This window comes from Bombina bombina, chromosome 4, assembly GCF_027579735.1.
Source record: "Bombina bombina isolate aBomBom1 chromosome 4, aBomBom1.pri, whole genome shotgun sequence".
In the NCBI taxonomy this organism is placed as follows: domain Eukaryota; kingdom Metazoa; phylum Chordata; class Amphibia; order Anura; family Bombinatoridae; genus Bombina; species Bombina bombina.
The window spans coordinates 833637506-833657046 of record NC_069502.1 but is presented as its reverse complement, the minus strand read 5'-3'; positions in this window follow the sequence as shown (position 1 = coordinate 833657046).

Sequence of the window (19541 nt, the reverse complement as noted above, 5' to 3'; positions counted from 1 at the left end):
AAAAAGAAAAGAGGGGAAATGGACAGTCAAGTGGGGAAGGAGATAGGGATTATAAAACATAATTTATGTAAGAACTTACTTGATAAATTCATTTCTTTCATATTAGCAAGAGTCCATGAGCTAGTGACGTATGGGATATACATTCCTACCAGGAGGGGCAAAGTTTCCCAAACCTCAAAATGCCTATAAATACACCCCTCACCACACCCACAAATCAGTTTAACGAATAGCCAAGAAGTGGGGTGATAAGAAAAAAGTGCGAAAGCATAAAAAATAAGGAATTGGAATAATTGTGCTTTATACAAAAAAATCATAACCACCACAAAAAAGGGTGGGCCTCATGGACTCTTGCTAATATGAAAGAAATGAATTTATCAGGTAAGTTCTTACATAAATTATGTTTTCTTTCATGTAATTAGCAAGAGTCCATGAGCTAGTGACGTATGGGATAATGACTACCCAAGATGTGGATCTTTCCACGCAAGAGTCACTAGAGAGGGAGGGATAAAATAAAGACAGCCAATTCCTGCTGAAAATAATCCACACCCAAAATAAAGTTTAAATGAAAACATAAGCAGAAGATTCAAACTGAAACAGCTGCCTGAAGTACTTTTCTACCAAAAACTGCTTCAGAAGAAGAAAACACATCAAAATGGTAGAATTTAGTAAAAGTATGCAAAGAAGACCAAGTTGCTGCTTTGCAAATTTGATCAACCAAAGCTTCATTCCTAAACGCCCAGGAAGTAGAAACTGACCTAGTAGAATGAGCTGTAATCCTCTGAGGCGGAGTTATACCCGACTCAACATAGGCATGATGAATTAAAGATTTCAACCAAGATGCCAAAGAAATGGCAGAAGCTTTCTGGCCTTTTCTAGAACCGGAAAAGATGACAAATAGACTAGAAGTCTTTCGGAAAGTCTTAGTAGCTTCAACATAATATTTAAAAGCTCTAACAACATCCAAAGAATGCAATGATTTCTCCTTAGAATTCTTAGGATTAGGGCATAATGAAGGAACTACAATTTCTCTACTAATGTTGTTGAAATTCACAACCTTAGGTAAAAATTCAAAAGAAGTTCGCAACACTGCCTTATCCTGATGAAAAATCAGAAAAGGAGACTCACAAGAAAGAGCAGACAATTCAGAGACTCTTCTGGCAGAAGAGATGGCCGAAAGGAACAAAACTTTCCAAGAAAGTAATTTAATATCCAATGAATGCATAGGTTCAAACGGAGGAGCTTGAAGAGCCCCCAGAACCAAATTCAAACTCCAAGGAGGAGAAATTGACTTAATGACAGGTTTAATACGAACCAAGGCTTGTACAAAACAATGAATATCAGGAAGATTAGCAATCTTTCTGTGAAAAAGAACAGAAAGAGCAGAGATTTGACCTTTCAAGGAACTTGCAGACAAACCTTTATCTAAACCATCCTGAAGAAACTGTAAAATTCTCGGAATTCTAAAAGAATGCCAGGAAAAATGATGAGAAAGACACCAAGAAATATAAGTCTTCCAGACTCTATAATATATCTCTCTAGATACAGATTTACGAGCCTGTAACATAGTATTAATCACAGAGTCAGAGAAACCTCTTTGACCAAGAATTAAGCATTCAATCTCCATACCTTTAAATTTAAGGATTTGAGATCCTGATGGAAAAAAGGACCTTGCGACAGAAGGTCTGGTCTTAACGGAAGAGTCCACGGTTGGCAAGAGGCCATCCGGACAGGATCCGCATACCAAAACCTGTGAGGCCATGCTGGAGCTACCAGCAGAACAAACGAGCATTCCTTCAGAATCTTGGAGATTACTCTTGGAAGAAGAACTAGAGGCGGAAAGATATAGGCAGGATGATACTTCCAAGGAAGTGATAATGCATCCACTGCCTCCGCCTGAGGATCCCGGGATCTGGACAGATACCTGGGAAGTTTCTTGTTTAGATGAGAAGCCATCAGATCTATTTCTGGAAGTTCTCACATTTGAACAATCTGAAGAAATACCTCTGGGTGAAGAGACCATTCGCCCGGATGCAACGTTTGGCGACTGAGATAATCCGCTTCCCAATTGTCTATTCCTGGAATATGAACCGCAGAGATTAGACAGAAGCTGGATTCCGCCCAAACCAGAATTTGAGATACTTCCTTCATAGCCAGAGGACTGTGAGTCCCTCCTTGATGATTGATGTATGCCACAGTTGTGACATTGTCTGTCTGAAAACAAATGAACGATTCTCTCTTCAGAAGAGGCCAAGACTGAAGAACTCTGAAAATTGCACGGAGTTCCAAAATATTGATCGGTAATCTCACCTCCTGAGATTCCCAAACCCCTTGTGCTGTCAGAGACCCCCACACAGCTCCCCAACCTGTAAGACTTGCATCTGTTGAAATTACAGTCCAGGTCGGAAGAACAAAAGAAGCCCCCTGAACTAAACGATGGTGATCTGTCCACCACGTCAGAGAGTGTCGTACAATTGGTTTTAAAGATATTAATTGAGATATCTTTGTGTAATCCCTGCACCACTGGTTCAGCATACAGAGCTGAAGAGGCCGCATGTGAAAACGAGCAAAGGGGATCGCGTCCGATGCCGCAGTCATAAGACCTAGAATTTCCATGCATAAGGCTACCGACAGGAAAGATTGTGACTGAAGGTTTCGACAAGCTGATATCAACTTTAGATGTCTCATGTCTATCAAAGATAGAGTCATGGATACTGAATCTATCTGAAAACCTAAAAAGGTTACCTAAGTCTGAGGAATCAATGAACTTTTTGGTAAATTGATCCTCCAACCATGATGTTGAAGAAACAACCCAAGTCGATTCGAATGAGATTCTGCTAAATATGAAGACTGCGCAAGTACCAAGATATCGTCCAAATAAGGAATACCACAATACCCTGTTCTCTGATTACAGACAGAAGGGCACCGAGAACCTTTGTAAAAAATTCTTGGAGCTGTAGCTAGGCCAAACGGCAGAGCCACAAACTGGTAATGCTTATCTAGGAAAGAGAATCTCAGAAACTGATAGTGATCTGGATGAATCGGAATATGCAGATATGCATCCTGTAAATCTATAGTAGACATATAATGCCCTTGTTGAACAAAAGGATAGTCCTTACAGTTACCATTTTGAATGTTGGTATCCTTACATAACGATTCAATATTTTTAGATCCAGAACTGGTCTGAAGGAATTTTCCTTCTTTGGTACAATGAAGAGGTTTGAATAAAACCCCAGTCCCTGTTCCAGAACTGGAACTGGCAAAATTACTCCAGTCAACTCTAGATCTGAAACACATTTCAGAAATGCTTGAGCCTTTGCTGGGTTTACTGGGACACGGGAAAGAAAAAAATCTCTTTGCAGGAGGCCTTATCTTGAAGCCAATTCTGTACCCTTCTGAAACAATGTTCTGAATCCAAAGATTGTGAACGGAATTGATCCAAATTTTCTTAGAAAAAACGTAATCTGCCCCCTACCAGCTGGAATGAGGGCCGCACCTTCATGTGGACTTAGGAGCTGGCTTTGATTTTCTAAAAGGCTTGGATTTATTCCAGACTGGAGATGGTTTCCAAACTGATACTGCTCCTGAGGATGAAGGATCAGGTTTTTGTTCCTTGTTGTGACAAAAGGAATGAAAACAATCATTACCCTGGAAAGAAAGGGAAAGCAGAGTAGACTTAGAAGACATAACAGCATTCCAAGTCTTAAGCCATAAAGCTCTTCTAGCTAAAATAGCTAGAGACATATACCTGACATCAACTCTAATGATATCAAAGATGGCATTACAAATAAAATTATTAGCATGTTGAAGAATAAAAATGCTATGAGAATTATGATCTGTTACTTGTTGCGCTAAAGCTTCTAACCAAAAGATGAAGCTGCAGCAACATCCGCTAAAGATATAGCAGGTCTAAGAAGATTACCTGAACACAAGTAAGCTTTTCTTAGAAAGGATTCAATTTTCCTATCTAAAGGATCCTTAAGGAAGTACCATATGCCGTAGGAATAGTACGCTTAACAAGAGTAGAGACAGCCCCATCAATTTTAGGGATTTTGTCCCAAAACTCTAATCTGTCAGATGGCACAGGATATAATTGCTTAAAACGTTTAGAAGGAGTAAATGAATTACCCAAATTATTCCATTCCCTGGAAATTACTTCAGAAATAGCACTAGGGACAGGAAAAACTTCTGGAATAACTACAGGAGATTTAAAAACCTTATCTAAACGTTTAGATTTAGTATCAAGAGGACCAGAATCCTCAATTTCTAATGCAATTAGGACTTCTTCAAGTAAAGAACGAATACATTTCATTTTAAATAAATATGAAGATTTATCAGCATCAATCTCTGAGACAGAATCCTCTGAACCAGAAGAACCATTATCAGAATCAGAATGATGATGTTCATTTAAAAATTCATCTGAAAAATTAGAAGTTTTAAAAGACTTTTTACATTTACTAGAAGGAGGAATAACAGACATAGCCTTCTTAATGGATTTAAAAACAAAATCTCTTATGTTATCAGGAACACTCTGAGTATTAGATGTTGACAGAACAGCAACAGGTAATGTAACAGTACTTAAAGGAAATATTATCTGCATAAACAGTTTGTCATGACAAAACAGTACAAACAACAGCTGGAGGAACAGATACCATAAGTTTACAGTAGATACACTTAGCTTTGGTAGCTCCAGCCCCAGGCAGGGATATTCCAGAAGTATCTTCTGACTCAGCTTCAACGTGGGACATCTTGCAATATGTAATAGAAAAAACAACATATAAAGCAAAATTGATCAAATTCCTTAAATGACAGTTTCAGGAATGGGAAAAAAATGCCAGTGAATAAGCTTCTAGCAACCAGAAGCAAAAAATCAATGAGACTTAAATAATGTGGAGACAAAAGTGACGCCCATATTTTTTCGCGCCAAAAAAGACGCCCACATTATTTGGCGCCTAAATGCTTTTGGCGCCAAAAATGACGTCACATCCGGAACGCTGACACTTTTGGCGCAAAAGAACGTCAAAAATGACGCAACTTCCGGCGACACGTATGACGCCGGAAACAGAAAATAATTTTTGCGCCAAAAAAGTCCGCGCCAAGAATGACGCAATAAAATGAAGCATTTTCAGCCCCCGCAAGCCTAATAGCCCACAGGGAAAGTCAAATTTTTAATGTAAGAAAAAAATGAATTATTCATATGCATTATCCCAAATATGAAACTGACTGTCTGAAATAAGGAATGTTGAACATCCTGAGTCAAGGCAAATAAATGTTTGAATACATATATTTAGAACTTTATATAAAAAGTGCCCAACCATAGCTTAGAGTGTCACAGAAAATAAGACTTACTTACCCCAGGACACTCATCTACATGTAGTAGAAAGCCAAACCAGTACTGAAACGAGAATCAGTAGAGGAAATGGTATATATAAGAGTATATCATCGATCTGAAAAGGGAGGTAAGAGATGAATCTCTACGACCGATAACAGAGAACCTATGAAATAGACCCCGTAGAAGGAGATCACTGCATTCAAATAGGCAATACTCTCCTCACATCCCTCTGACATTCACTGCACGCTGAGAGGAAAACCGGGCTCCAACCTGCTGCGGAGCGCATATCAACGTAGAATCTAGCACAAACTTACTTCACCACCTCCATAGGAGGCAAAGTTTGTAAAACTGATTTGTGGGTGTGGTGAGGGGTGTATTTATAGGCATTTTGAGGTTTGGGAAACTTTGCCCCTCCTGGTAGGAATGTATATCCCATACGTCACTAGCTCATGGACTCTTGCCAATTACATGAAAGAAATAGTAATATTGCTTACTATGCTTTTTAAATGTACCTTGACTTTGCTGAAATTTCTGTGGGGGGGGCAGCCAAGAGGTTAAATCCAATAAGAGCAGAAGGGGAAGGGAAGTTGGGGCTGAACCTTTAGAAGCTAAATAACAATTTGAGTATGTTTGAATTTATGCTCATTGCTAATTGGGGGAGAGAGTGACACTATCCTACACAGACAGCACCAGCCAACCCTGCAGGAAAAGGGATGCCAGGAACCTCCACTCACATCATTTAGCCCACTTACCAGACAGAGCAGCAGAAGGGAAGTCATTCCACATGTCTGGTAACAGCAGTGCTGCAGGACACAACATGAGCTCCAGTAACACGGAGCTGCCTGAGGTTGGGGGCGGGTCCCAGTGCTCCACTATCAGAATCCAGCAGAATGCAGATCTCTTGCAGAGAGCACAGGGGCTGTTCAGGGAGACAATGCTGAGTGCAGGGCCGGTGCTAGGATTTTTGACCACACAGGATAAATTTTGCGCCCCCCCCATCAAAAATGTGGGGGCAGCCACAAGTATGTGTATATATATATATATATATATACACACACACACACCAATGCGTGTGTGTATGTGTGTATATATATATATATATATATATATATATATATATTGTATATTAGGCTATCCTGATACCCTGCTCCTGGTACTGTAATTGCAGGGATATGGGACACTATATAAGTATATATATATATATATATACATATATATATATATATATATATATATGTATATATATATATATATATAGATACATATATATATATATATACACATATATACATACACACACACACATATATATATATATAGGATACAAGAAGAAAAGCGAGGACTCAGGAACTTGAAGCCAGGTGACTTTATTTGGTATACAAAGGTGGTTAGCACAAACACAGGTGTGCAAGGGGTGCTAGATCTGACGCGTTTCGCTCATGCTCACATGCGCTTCATCAGAGATCTAGTGGTGTTACCTGTGAAAGATTTATATAAAGAGTGTCGGCCAATGGAACAAAAAATCACAGAAGTGGTCAGTACCAGTCCCAGTACTGGTCCCTGTAAAAATATACCAGGTGTAAACGTGTACTTTCTCAAGTGGGTGTATAAGTGAATAAATCAGTGAATAACTTTCTATGATCTATTGGGAGGATCAAAAAGAAAATATTTAAGGTGCAAAAATGGAAAAAAGGAAAAACGTGAGAAATAATTAAAAGTGATGCTAAAATCAAGTGATGGTGAATTAGTTAGAATGGACCATTGGCACAACATTTACTACATTCAGGCTAAAAAACTAGGGGCCAGGGGCGGAGAGGGTCCAAAAAGGGATAATCTCCACACCTGGGCCCGATGATTGTGTTAAAAACACACATCCTAAGTGTGCAGTGTGATTACTGTTACTACTATTTTGTATTTTTTTATATATATATTTTTTTTTATTTATTTATTTTTATATTGGTGTCATGTGTTAGTGTATGTTATTATTTGTTGGTTTTATCTTTTATTTTTAATTTTTTATTTTTTGTTCTTTATTCAATTCCTATCTTTTCGATATGCCTTGTGATATTTGTCAGCGTGCTACTAAATTCTGTATCTAAAGTATCTTTAAATTAATTTGGCCCTTAGGCCACAAAGAACCATTGATAGGTTATTCTTAAATTTTATGGGTTAATTTTCTTCATAGCATTGAGTTCCTATATTGGTAACCGAGACACTTGTAATGTTTACTGTACCATAAAATTCTCATTGTGAGTTATGGGACTGAGTTTTGGATGGACTAATAGGCTTAGGGAAGGCATTATTCCTATATATCACAAGGTCTCACTTGTGAATGGAAAAGAAAAGGGGGGTACATTGGATAAGGGCTCTAGAATTGCTAAATTGAGGCAATGTGTACCTACCAAGAGAAGTATCTTGCTAATGAAAAAAATAATATTAGTGCAATAAGGCATATCGAGAATAAAACATATGTGAATAGAGCATGTAAAATTAAAAAATGAATATAAAATTAAATGTTAAAAATAAAGAAGAAGAGAAGAAGTAAAATGAAAATAGTAGTGATAATTAAGAGTTTTCTATGGCCATATCTTAGCTGCATGGGTAGGGTAATAGGCAGGGTGCTTGGGCAAGGCCAAGTGGGTAATGGTTTCTATGAGCCCAAAATGGCCAGACAAGTTGACACAGTGTATAGAGTGAATACCTAGTTTTCGTGTCAAGGCCAAGGGGGGAAAGAGAAACTAAACCTATTGGGCATTACTTGCCAGCTCTGTAAAAACCTCTTGGTGATAACACGGAAACCCAGGTGGGGAATGCGGAGGTCAAATCAGAGAAAGAATAATGAATGCTGAATTGGAGCAGTATGCAATTCTGAAATCAGCAATGGCCATTGAAGAAAAATAGACTGAATGTAAGGTGTAAGTTACAAACCAGAAAAATAGACTGAATGTAAGGTATAAGTTACAAACCAGTAAGGGACAAAGGGAACACTAAAAATAGTCTAAATAAATCAGTAACCTAGGGTCAGACATTCCTGGGCCTGGACTTGAGTGTGGGACAGAGAGAGAGGAGGGAAGATAATGAGGGGAAATAGGGAGAGGGAAAAGTTTTAGGGAAGGGGCAAGGGAGTCCCCTGCTGGTAGGGCATATATCGAACCTAGTCGATGAATAGGTCAAGGTCTTGTCTCATATTTATGCCATGGGGAAATTTGGTACGAAGAGTAAATATCCAGTATGCCTCTCTCTTCTGAAGTTTCCCAACTCTATCCCCTCCTCTGATGTCATTGTGAATATGTTCAATGCCTACAAATTTGAAAAGATGTTTGATATTATTGCCATGAGACCGGAAATGTTTAGCTACAGGGGTTCTGGGAATTTCATCTTCTAAAGATAATAAGTGTTGTCTGATGCGATCCTTAAGTGGTCGTGTGGTAAGACCTACATATTGGTGGGAGCACTGCTGGCATGTAATTAAATATACTACAAAACGGGTAGTGCAGTCTATTCTTTGTTTGATAGAAAATGTTTTACCCGTGCTGGAGGAAATGAATTGATCTGTTTTCTGAGTGTAATTGCAACTCTTACAGGTGTGGCCACATTTAAAGAAGCCTTTGCTGAGGCTAAGCCAGTGTGTCCCAGGTGTAGGTTTGTTGGTAAAGTGTTTCCTAACCCTGTCTCCCACTGTGGGGGCCTTCTTGGCTACACATTTAATTTGTTGTTTAGTTATGTGTTGTAGTTTGGCGTCACTCTGGAGAATGGGAAGGTATTTGAGTACTATTTTGCAGACCTCATCAAATTGTCTGCTGTATTGAGTAGAAAAGACAATTTCATCAGTAGATGCATTTTTCTTTCTAGTATTAGTAGTGTTTCTAGTAGAGTAGCTTGAGAACAGAGTCTGCCTCTCTATTTTGCTCACTTGATTAGCTGTTTGTATTAGTGACTTCTTATTGTACCCCCTCTCTAGAAGTCTCTGAGTGATTGCATCTGCCTGTATCCTGTACTGTTGAATGTTAGAACAGTTTCTGCGTGCCCTGATATATTGACCTTTAGGGATGCCCCTGATAGTGTGTCTGACATGACAAGAGTCAGCTCTAAGTATAGTATTGCGTGCTAGAGTCTTCCTGTGTATTGTAGAAATGATGTTAGATCCTTCATCTATGTAAAGGTGTAAATCTAGGTAAGCTATAGAATTAGGTGATGACGAATATGTAAATTTAAGATTAAACTGGTTGTCATTGAGTAGGTCTACCAGAGTATGTACCTCTGTCCGGTTGTCTGAATTCCAAATGACTATAAGGTCGTCAATATAGCGGCCATACACAACTAGATTGTCCCTGAGGGGGAAGTCATCAGCATAAATGCTGTTAAGTTCCAGCCAGCCCATGTATAAATTGGCATACGCGGGGGCAAATTTTGCCCCCATGGCTGTGCCACAATTCTGCAAGTAGAATTCCCCCCCAGAGACAAAGTAGTTGTGTGAGAGAAGAAATTTGGCAGTGGAAACTACAAATTGGATGTATTCGTCAGAGAATGAAGTATATCTCCTAATCATTTTGCCCAGGGCCTCCAGTCCCTTTGAGTGGGGTATACTGGAGTAAAGGGCTGTCACATCTATGGTGAGCCACTGAAAAGTGGGTTGCCACTTGATGTCATTCAGTTGGTGAAGAAGGTGTGCGCTGTCTCTGATATAGCCTGGCAGTGAGGTAACTATGGGTTGTAGGACTGAATCTAGCCAGGCCCCCAGTCTCTCACATAGGGACCCCATGCTAGCCACTATGGGTCTCCCTGGGGGTCTGGTCAGGGTCTTGTGTATCTTGGGCACGACCCTGAAGGTTGGAGTCAGAGGGTTCTCTACAAATAGGTATTCCATGGTTTCCTTGGTAATGAAACCATTCTCTAGGGCCGTGTCCAGGAACGAAAGCAGTTCTAGGCTGAACCTAGAGGTGGGGTCATAACCTAAACGTGTGTAGGTGGAAGTGTCCCCAAGGTGCACATCAATTTCTTCCATATAATCAGTGGTGTTGAGGATGACTACGGCCCCACCCTTGTCAGCCTGTGTGATTACTATGTCAGGATTGATCTCTAGTTCTGCCAGTGCATTTTTTTCCTCATGAGTAATATTGTGTTTGACTGTTGTATGAGTGTCTTTTATAGTCTCATGGAGTGATATAATATCTCTCAGTACAGTATCTTGATATAATTCGATATTGGGACTTCTGGCCTGAACAGGGTAAAAGAATGAGCGGTCTTTGTATGGGAAATTGTGTGTGGATAATGAGGGACTGAAGGTGTTGCTTTGTAGTGATAATAATGTATTGAAATCACATTGGTCTCTAAATAGTAGGCCTGAGTGAATATTGCCTAAAAGTGTTGGGGGAGGCTCTGGAGGAGGATTCTCCATGTGTGTCTCAGAAAAGTGTTTCCTTAGTGTGAGTTTGCGGACTAGTCTGTTGATGTCTATAACAGTAGAAAAGACATCAAAATTCGTGCTGGGTGCAAAAGTGAGTCCTTTATTTAGTATAGAAATCTGTGCAGATGTGAGTTGAATTTTTGATAGATTTATCACATTCGTTATTTCTTTTTGTTTTTTGAGGCCGCCCTGCTGGGGTACCGATGTGCCTGACTAGATGCTTTGGGGGTACTAGTTTGGCTGGGTGATTTGACAAGGGTGGCCAGAGTCGTTCTAGTGGGGACACTAGTGTCTATATTGGCAGAGGTGGAAGGTTCACTAGGCTCGGCTGTGGGAGTGCTGGGGGATTGTGGGAGAGATGTTTCTGAGTCAGTGGTTTCTATACTAGAAAAAGTGACTTTCTATATATATAGATATATATATACTGTACATGCACACACACCTTAAAACCCCACAGTGCTGCAGCTAACACACAGGGTATATTACCTGTGTGTGTGTATGATTAAACAGCAAATAAGTTATGGAAATTTTTTATTTAATTATAACCTTATCAGTATCACATTTGTTTCAAATTCAAAATAGCCTAGCCTGACAATAATAACGGCTGCCTGCTTCCTTTTCACAGGGCTAGCTAGCCCTTTCATTACCGGTGCCATGTGGTTTATTTTCTATGACACACTCACAGGCACAACATACTCCACCATGTAATATGGCCACACAGGCCACCTGAAGAGCAGCCAGCACCCAGGCCAGCACCTATACATTAAAGGATTTGTGTTTCCTGACTGAGTCCTGTCTGTGTGACACTCACTGACTCACTCACACTGTCACAGATTAAATGATCCTTTAATGATGTAGGTGACTGTGCTGGGATCTGGCTGCTTGCTCAGCCTTCAGTCAACCGACAACAGTTAAGAACAAAATGGCAATCATGGCATGGCATATTTTATATTTATCAGGAACTGGGCAGCCCTGGGCCCCCACCCCACCATTCATTCAATTTGACCATTTCCTACCACCTAGTTCCTAGTATAGACTATAGTACTAGCAAATTATGCCCGCTCCAGCCGGACCCCCCCTCCTCAGAGCCCCCCCATTCCTAAATGCCTCCAGTCTCTTTTTTGGATCCCTCCTCAGAGACCCCCAAGGCAAGCCACCAGCCCAGCGACCACCACAGTGCCACGCATCACCTACCTGCTTCTCTGAGTCTTCACTCGTCGTCTGCAAGACTGCAGCAGCAGCGGACAGCGGGCGGGCTTGTCTCAGAAACTGTCACCACCTCACTCACGTGGCTGAGGGTCGGGAGATTTTGATGATGCTGCTGCAGCCAGACTGTGAGCCGCTGTGGAGATGTCAGGCGGCCGCGGCTCATCCCGCACGATTTCTCCCGCTCCCTCTCAGTCTGAGTGACGTCACTAGGTCTAGGTAGACAGCCACTGGCAGCGGAAGAGCAGGAAGCGCAGCAGCTGCGCAAGGCAATTAAGCTCCGCCTCATCGCCTCCAGTCCACTGTCCTCCTCTGCTCGGACCGCTACAAACACTCTATGACTCTGAGACTGAGTTTGTCTCTCGACAGTCATATACAGTCTGTGACAATCCATTAATGTAACTGTAAATAAAATACATTTAGTTGCATAATCATTGCTGCACACATCACGCAAGTTCATTCAAAATAAAAAAATTTTTTTTTAGCATAGTAGGCACTTGGCGCCCCCCTGCTGATGCGCCGTAAGGCGGCTGCCTATTCTGCCTAATACAAAACGCCGGCCCTGGCTGAGTGCAGCATGATACTTCTGCCTGTACTGTGCTCTCTGCTTCTTTGTGCTTCAGGGGATTTCCCCTACCTCAGTCACAATGATGACCAGCACCAGCGTATCCCCCTGCTGTAAGGCAGAATAATCATGAAGCTGCCTCTATGCTATCCCTGATTTTGTCACACAATCAGCTGCCCCAGCACACCCCTCTTTAGCATATTATACTATGGAACACTTTAACTAAACATAATATCTGTTTACAGTGGAAACAGATATTATTTTTAGTTAAAGAGCTCCATTGCATAATTCCACATGTACCACAAGCACAACTTACCTACTCCTTAACCAGTAGCCTGTAAGCGTGAATGTGGTGCTAGCTGACAGAGGGCAGGGCTTGTGCGTGGTTACAGGGGCTCCATGTGAAGTTAGTAGCTCATCCTCACAGTACACTAGATTACAACAGTGCTAGTACTACAGCCTACAGTAAGCCCAGCATCTGCACTGGCACCTTTACATGATGTCACACTTTCACAATAACATTTTGGAGCTAGCCACAGCACTTGTGAGTGGGAGCGGGCCAAGACCAGATAGGGGCGGGGCTTAGGCCAGGTGGGGGCGGGGCTAAGGCACCCAGCGGCCCACCGGGCATTTGCCCGCAATGCCCTATGGCCAGTCCGGGCCTGAGTCCCATCCTAAGTACTGACAGTCTGCCATTATACAGTTTTAGACCTTTTCTTTTTTATTTATTATTATTTTCTTCAGTGTAGGATTACTCCCTTACTTTCCCACCTCACCGATCCCCCCAAAAAAGCTCTCTAAGTCTCCCCCTTCTAACTAATTTCCACCATCTTAGGTACTGGTAGCTGTCTGCCAGTACCCAGTTTTTTTTTTACAATTTTTCTTTTCTGTTAATAAAAAAACCCAACACATTTGTTTCTGTAGTGTAGCTGCCCCCTCTCATTTACCCCCTCCCCCTCCAAGATAATTTTCCTACCGTCTATACACCCCTTAACTCTAGGATCCCCTCTCCCCTCCCTGCTGCTCTCAGCATTTAGTTTTTCTGCAGTGTAGTGATCTCACTCATTCACGCTCCCTACCGCCCTTACCCCTCCAGTCGATAGGTACTGTTAGCAAGAACACGGCAGAGAGAAGCCCAGGACAGCAGCATTGTACAGGGTATGCCACAGGTCCATAAGGGTTTAACGAACAGCACCGTACATGGGGTTAAGAAAAATCCTTTTTCTTATATTTTAATATTTTATAATGTGTATAACTATGTATTTACTGTAAATATTTTAGATTCCAAAGTTCTTCACATAGGAGAAAATGTTCTATATATAATTATCTGTGTCTATGTACTTACCTGCTGCAGACTCTCATCCCTCTGTATATATGTACTTACCTGCTGCAGACCCACAACCCTCTGTATATGTACTTTTTCATTTGCACACAAACAATATTCTATGTATATGTACGTATCTGTTGCAAACTCAAATCCCTCTGTATATATGTACTTACCAGCAACAGATTCACATCACTATTTCTGGAAGAACTTACCTGCAGTAGATTCACAGCCTTATGTGTATATGTACATACCTCCTGCAGACTCACAACCCTCTGTGAATATGTACTTACCTAGTGCACTCACAACCTAAATTGTATATGTACTTGCTGCAGACTGACAACCATCTGTGTATATGTACTTTTTCTTTTGCACACTCACAACACTCTATGGCATATATTTATCAACCAGTCAACTATGCTGCATTCGCCGGCACCAATACGCTTGCCTAAGATCGCCTAACATCGCTAAAGCAGACCTGAATAAATTCTCCAAAATTACCAAAAAAGCAATGAGCAGCGGACCGTTAACTAACAGTCATCGATCTCGCTGCTCTTCGGCTTTTTCCCAGCTTTATTGGTACCCTGTCACTAAACACCCACACTATACTATATTGTTTTACCCATAAACCGCCGCTCCCGGACTCCGCCGCCACCTACATTATACTTATTAACCCCTAATCTGCCCCCCTACACCGCCGCCACCTATATTATACTTATTAACTCCTAATCTCCCCCCCTACAGCGCCGCCACCTACATTATGTTATTAACCCCTAATCTGCCCCCCTACACCGCCGCCACCTACATTATACTTATTAACCCCTAATCTCCCCCCCTACACCGCCGCCACCTACATTATGTTATTAACCCCTAATCTGCCCCCCCTACACCGCCGCCACCTACCTACATTTATTAACCCCTAATCTGCCATCCCCAATGTCGCCGCCACTATATTAAATGTATTAAGCCCTAAACCTAACCCTAACCCTAACACCCCCTAACTTAAATATAATTTAAATAAATATAAATAAATATTCCTATCATTAAATAAATTATTCCTATTTAAAACTAAATACTTACCTATAAAATAAACCCTAAGATAGCTACAATATAACTAAAATTTACATTGTAGCTATCTTAGGGTTTATTTTTATTTCACAGGCAAGTTAGTATTTATTTTAACTAGTTACAATAGTTATTAAATAGTTATTAACTATTTAATAACTACCTAGCTAAAATATATACACCTGTAAAATAAAACCTAACCTAAGTTACAATTACACCTAACACTACACTATAATTAAATAAATTAACTAATTTAACAACAATTAAATAAAATTAAATAAAATTATCTAAAGTACAAAAAAACCACTAAATTACAGAAAAAATAAAATAATTACAAGTTTTTTAAACTAATTACACCTAATCTAATCCCCCTAACAAAATAAAAAATCCCCCCGAAATAAAAAAAGCCCTACCCTACACTAAATTACAAATAGCCCTTAAAAGGGCCTTTTGCGGGGCTCCAAAGTAATCAGCTCTTTTACCTGTAAAAAAAATTACAAATCCCCCCAACATTAAAACCTACCACCCACACAACCAACCCTACTCTAAAACCCACCCAATACCCACTTAATAAAACCTAACACTAACCCCTTGAAGATTACCTTCCCGGGAGAAGTGTTCACCCAACCGGGCCGAAGTCCTCAACGAAACCGGCAGAAGTGGTGCTCCAGACGGGCAGAAGTCTTCATCCAGACGGCATCTTCTATCTTCATTCATCCGGCGCGGAGCGGCTCCATCTTCAAGACATTCGATGCGGAGCATCCTCTTCATCCGACGTCTTCTTGAACAATGACGGTTCCTTTAAGTGATGTCATCCAAGATGGCGTCCCATCAATTCCAATTGGCTGATAGAATTCTATCAGCCAATCGAAATTAAGGTAGGAAAAATCCTATTGGCTGATGTAATCAGCCAATAGGATTGAAGTTCAAAAATATTGGCTGATCCAATCGGCCAATAGGATTGAGCTCGCATTCTATTGGCTGATTGGAACAGCCAATAGAATGCGAGCTCAATCCTATTGGCTGATTGCCTCAGCCGATAGGATTTTCCTACCTTAATTCCAATTGGCTGATAGAATTATTTTAGTTGAGGATGGATCTCCGGTCTTCAAAGCTGTAAGTGGATCTTTGGGGGTTAGTGTTAGGTTTTTTAAGGGTTTATTGCGTGGGTTCTATTCTTAGGTTAGGGTTTGGGCACTTGAAAAAGAGCTAAATGCCCTTTTAAGGGCAATACCCATCTAAATGCCCTTTTCAGGGCAATGGGGAGCTTAGATTTTTTTTAGTTAGGATTTTATTTGGGGGGTTGGTTGTGTGGGTGGTGGGTTTTACTGTTGGGGGGTTGTTTGTATTGTTTTTTTTACAGGTAAAAGAGCGGATTTCTTTGGGGCAATGCCCCACAAAAGGCCCTTTTAAGGGCTATTGGTAGTTTAGTTTAGGCTAGGGGATGTTCTCTTTGCCACTTCCTGTAGGGAAGGATACTATACCACAAGTAATGGATGAAACTGTGGACTCGGTACCTCTTGCAAAAGAAATATAATATTTATTAAAAGCTAAATAGCCAATATCTCAGTATCTTCATAAAAAGAGGGATGTCTCCCTTAAATATTTGTTTTGATTATACAATGAATCAATTGCAATATAAACATTTTTTATAGTATCAAGTACACATAAGTTAACAAGTATCAACTGCACCAATACTACTCAGTTGTTATTAGTTTTCAATAGAGGTTCATAAGTGACAACAAATATCTCTGCGTGAGACCAGCCTTTTGCTGTTTAGCATATACCACCAAAGGATCGTGTGCTATATATTAGATTATGAAGTTCTCAGAAAGCAGCAGGTCCCCACAGAGATAAGTTGAAGGATGGCAAAAAATATACCTCCAAGACAAAAACAACTCGATTCTTCTTAGACACAGTATTTGACACAGTCTTTGTGAAATGATCTCTCAGCGGATCTTGTAATTTTGTCTTCACCACGCGTGACCAATGGCGTCTGATGTCATGGATCGTATTGTTGCTGCAGATAAAGTTTACCTGCTTGCTGATTACAAACTGTGATGTTACAGCGGTACACCTTCGCTCCTGCACTTAGTGCCTTGCACGCAGGAAAGGACTTGGCTGTTACTTAGTAGATGAAAAAAATGTTAAACAAATTAACCTGGGTTAAAAAACAGTTCTGAAGTTAGAGGTTAAAATTGTAAGTAGTTGTTTATTGTAAGGAGTTTGATATCATTTGATCTAGCGCACTACTATACTCTACATACAATTTTTGTATTTTCCATGCCACCATTTCTCCGCCAAATACCATCAAATAACATTTTTTTTTTACTTTTCAAACTTTAGGATTCTCACTGAAATTATTTACAAACAGTTTGTGAAATCATGGCACAAATGGTTGTAAAAGCTTCTCTGGGATCCTCTGTGTTCAAAAATAGCAGACATATGTGGCTTTGCCATTGCTTTTTGGTTATAAGAAGGCCGCTAATTGCAGCTGCGCACCACACTTTTATTATTCCCAGCAGTGAATTTTAGCTTTAGGGCTCCATGTACTAAGCAGTCAGCGAGCTACCCGCAACAAATCTCGCGTCAAAACTCACAAACTGATATGTACAAAGCCGTCAACTATGTTAAAACTTGCATCTTTAAAATTGTGAGCGTACTTATCCGCCAAACCTCACTACCTCTCCATTTTTCACTGTAATTAGACACATTTGACCACCAACTCGCCAAAAACGAATGTACTAAAAAATCTATTTGTCCGCTCGCGTCAATTTCCGCCCCCACCTCGTTATTTTTGCCTCGCCACCTTTTAGGTGGCGGGCAAGGTACAAAACAATAGGAAAGTCACTCTAGACGCCAGTCTAGACATATATAAAAGGCAGTAATATCAGCATTGTACTTACATTGTTCATTTCAGCAGCTATGGAGAGAATTCTGTATTTGTTTATTCTCCGTGTGATGCAAATCTGGGCTAGAAGACAGAATACTGGAAATGTCGCTAATCGAATGGTTAGAAGAAGGAGAGTTTGTGTCCCCCGTGTATTCCTTCCACGGGTTGGTTTGCACAGCCTTTCTGACCGAGAGATCATACAAAGATTCCGGCTTGATCGTGAATCCATATTACACCTGTATCGAGAGATTGAAGATCATTTGGAGCCGATGACGGCTCGTTCACAAGCTATTCCGGGACTTCTGAAACTATTAGCTGCATTGCATTTTATGGCAACAGGCTCCTTTCAGGCAGTTTCTAGCGTCATTATTGGAATGAGTCAATCTGCTTTTTCACGCCACTTATCCAAAGTCATTGGGGCTATGATGGTTATTTTTCATCGATATGTTTGTTTGCCATCTACCCCTGAAGAATGGCAATCTATAAAGTCAAATTTCTATAGGATGGCTGGGATGCCCAATGTCCTAGGTGCCATAGACTGTACCCATGTTGCTGTAGGACCACTTCAAGCTCGTGAGGAGATCTATAGGAATAGAAAGCATTTCCATTCCTTGAATGTCCAGATGGTCTGTGACCCCAACATGAGGATTATCAGTGTCCGTTCTAACTTTCCTGGCTCCTGTCATGATTCTTACATCTTAAGGCAGACTGGCTTATACCGGAAGTTTGAGGACGGAAATATGCCTGAAGGATGGCTTCTAGGTAAGCATAACTGGCGTCTAATTTGTCTCTCATTTCAATGTACAAAAATTGCGCCCAATTTGTCGACTGTAATCTGTATATTTTAAATTTGTATTGTATAGTTCTCAATCTTTATAATTATTCTTATATTAATATTTATATTTATTATATCTTCTATTAGGAGATGGAGGGTACTCATGTACAGAATGGCTGATGACTCCCTATAACAACCCACAGACTAGAAGTCAAGTACGTTTCAATGAAGCTCACCGATCTACCAGGGGGGTTATTGAGAGGACTTTTGGTCTTTTGAAAATGCGGTTTCAATGTCTTGATCGTTCTGGTGGTGCTATGCAGTATGCACCTGAGAAAGTTGCAAAAATTATATTGGTTTGCTGCATACTGCACAATATAGCAATAAAAAGAGGCTGTCCATTAGAAGATGAAGATACCATAGATGCTGATGATTTACCAGAAGAAATATGTGTAGAACAAGCTAATAGGCGTGGTATGGCAACAAGGGACATGGTTTCAGAACAATATTTTGAAGATTAAAGTTTCAGTTGATCAATAAAAAACTTTCTTTATTAACTTGTCTTCTACTTTTTTTTAAGAATTAAGGTTATTAAAAATCACTCATGATAAACAGTTAAATACATAACAGTTGTTGCTCTTCAATTATCAAAGGTTTCAAATAAATAAAGTTTATAATCAAAGTTATTACAGACAATATATTATAGGTAATACAGTGTCTTTGTGACATCACACTAGTGTCTACAGCTGCTCTCACTCTTTTACATAATGTGATTAATGTAATGTAATCCCTCCATAGCTGATGCTAATTCATTGTATTGTGTCATTGAATTGTAGCTGTAACAAGCGACAGTATATTCCAAAGTGCTTTATGTTTTCAGATAGGATTTTTGAGTTAAAAAAGACTTGCTAATTTGCTTTGTTTTATTCTAATCTCAATTTTTAACAGCTACTAGGTTGTCCCATATTCCAATTAAA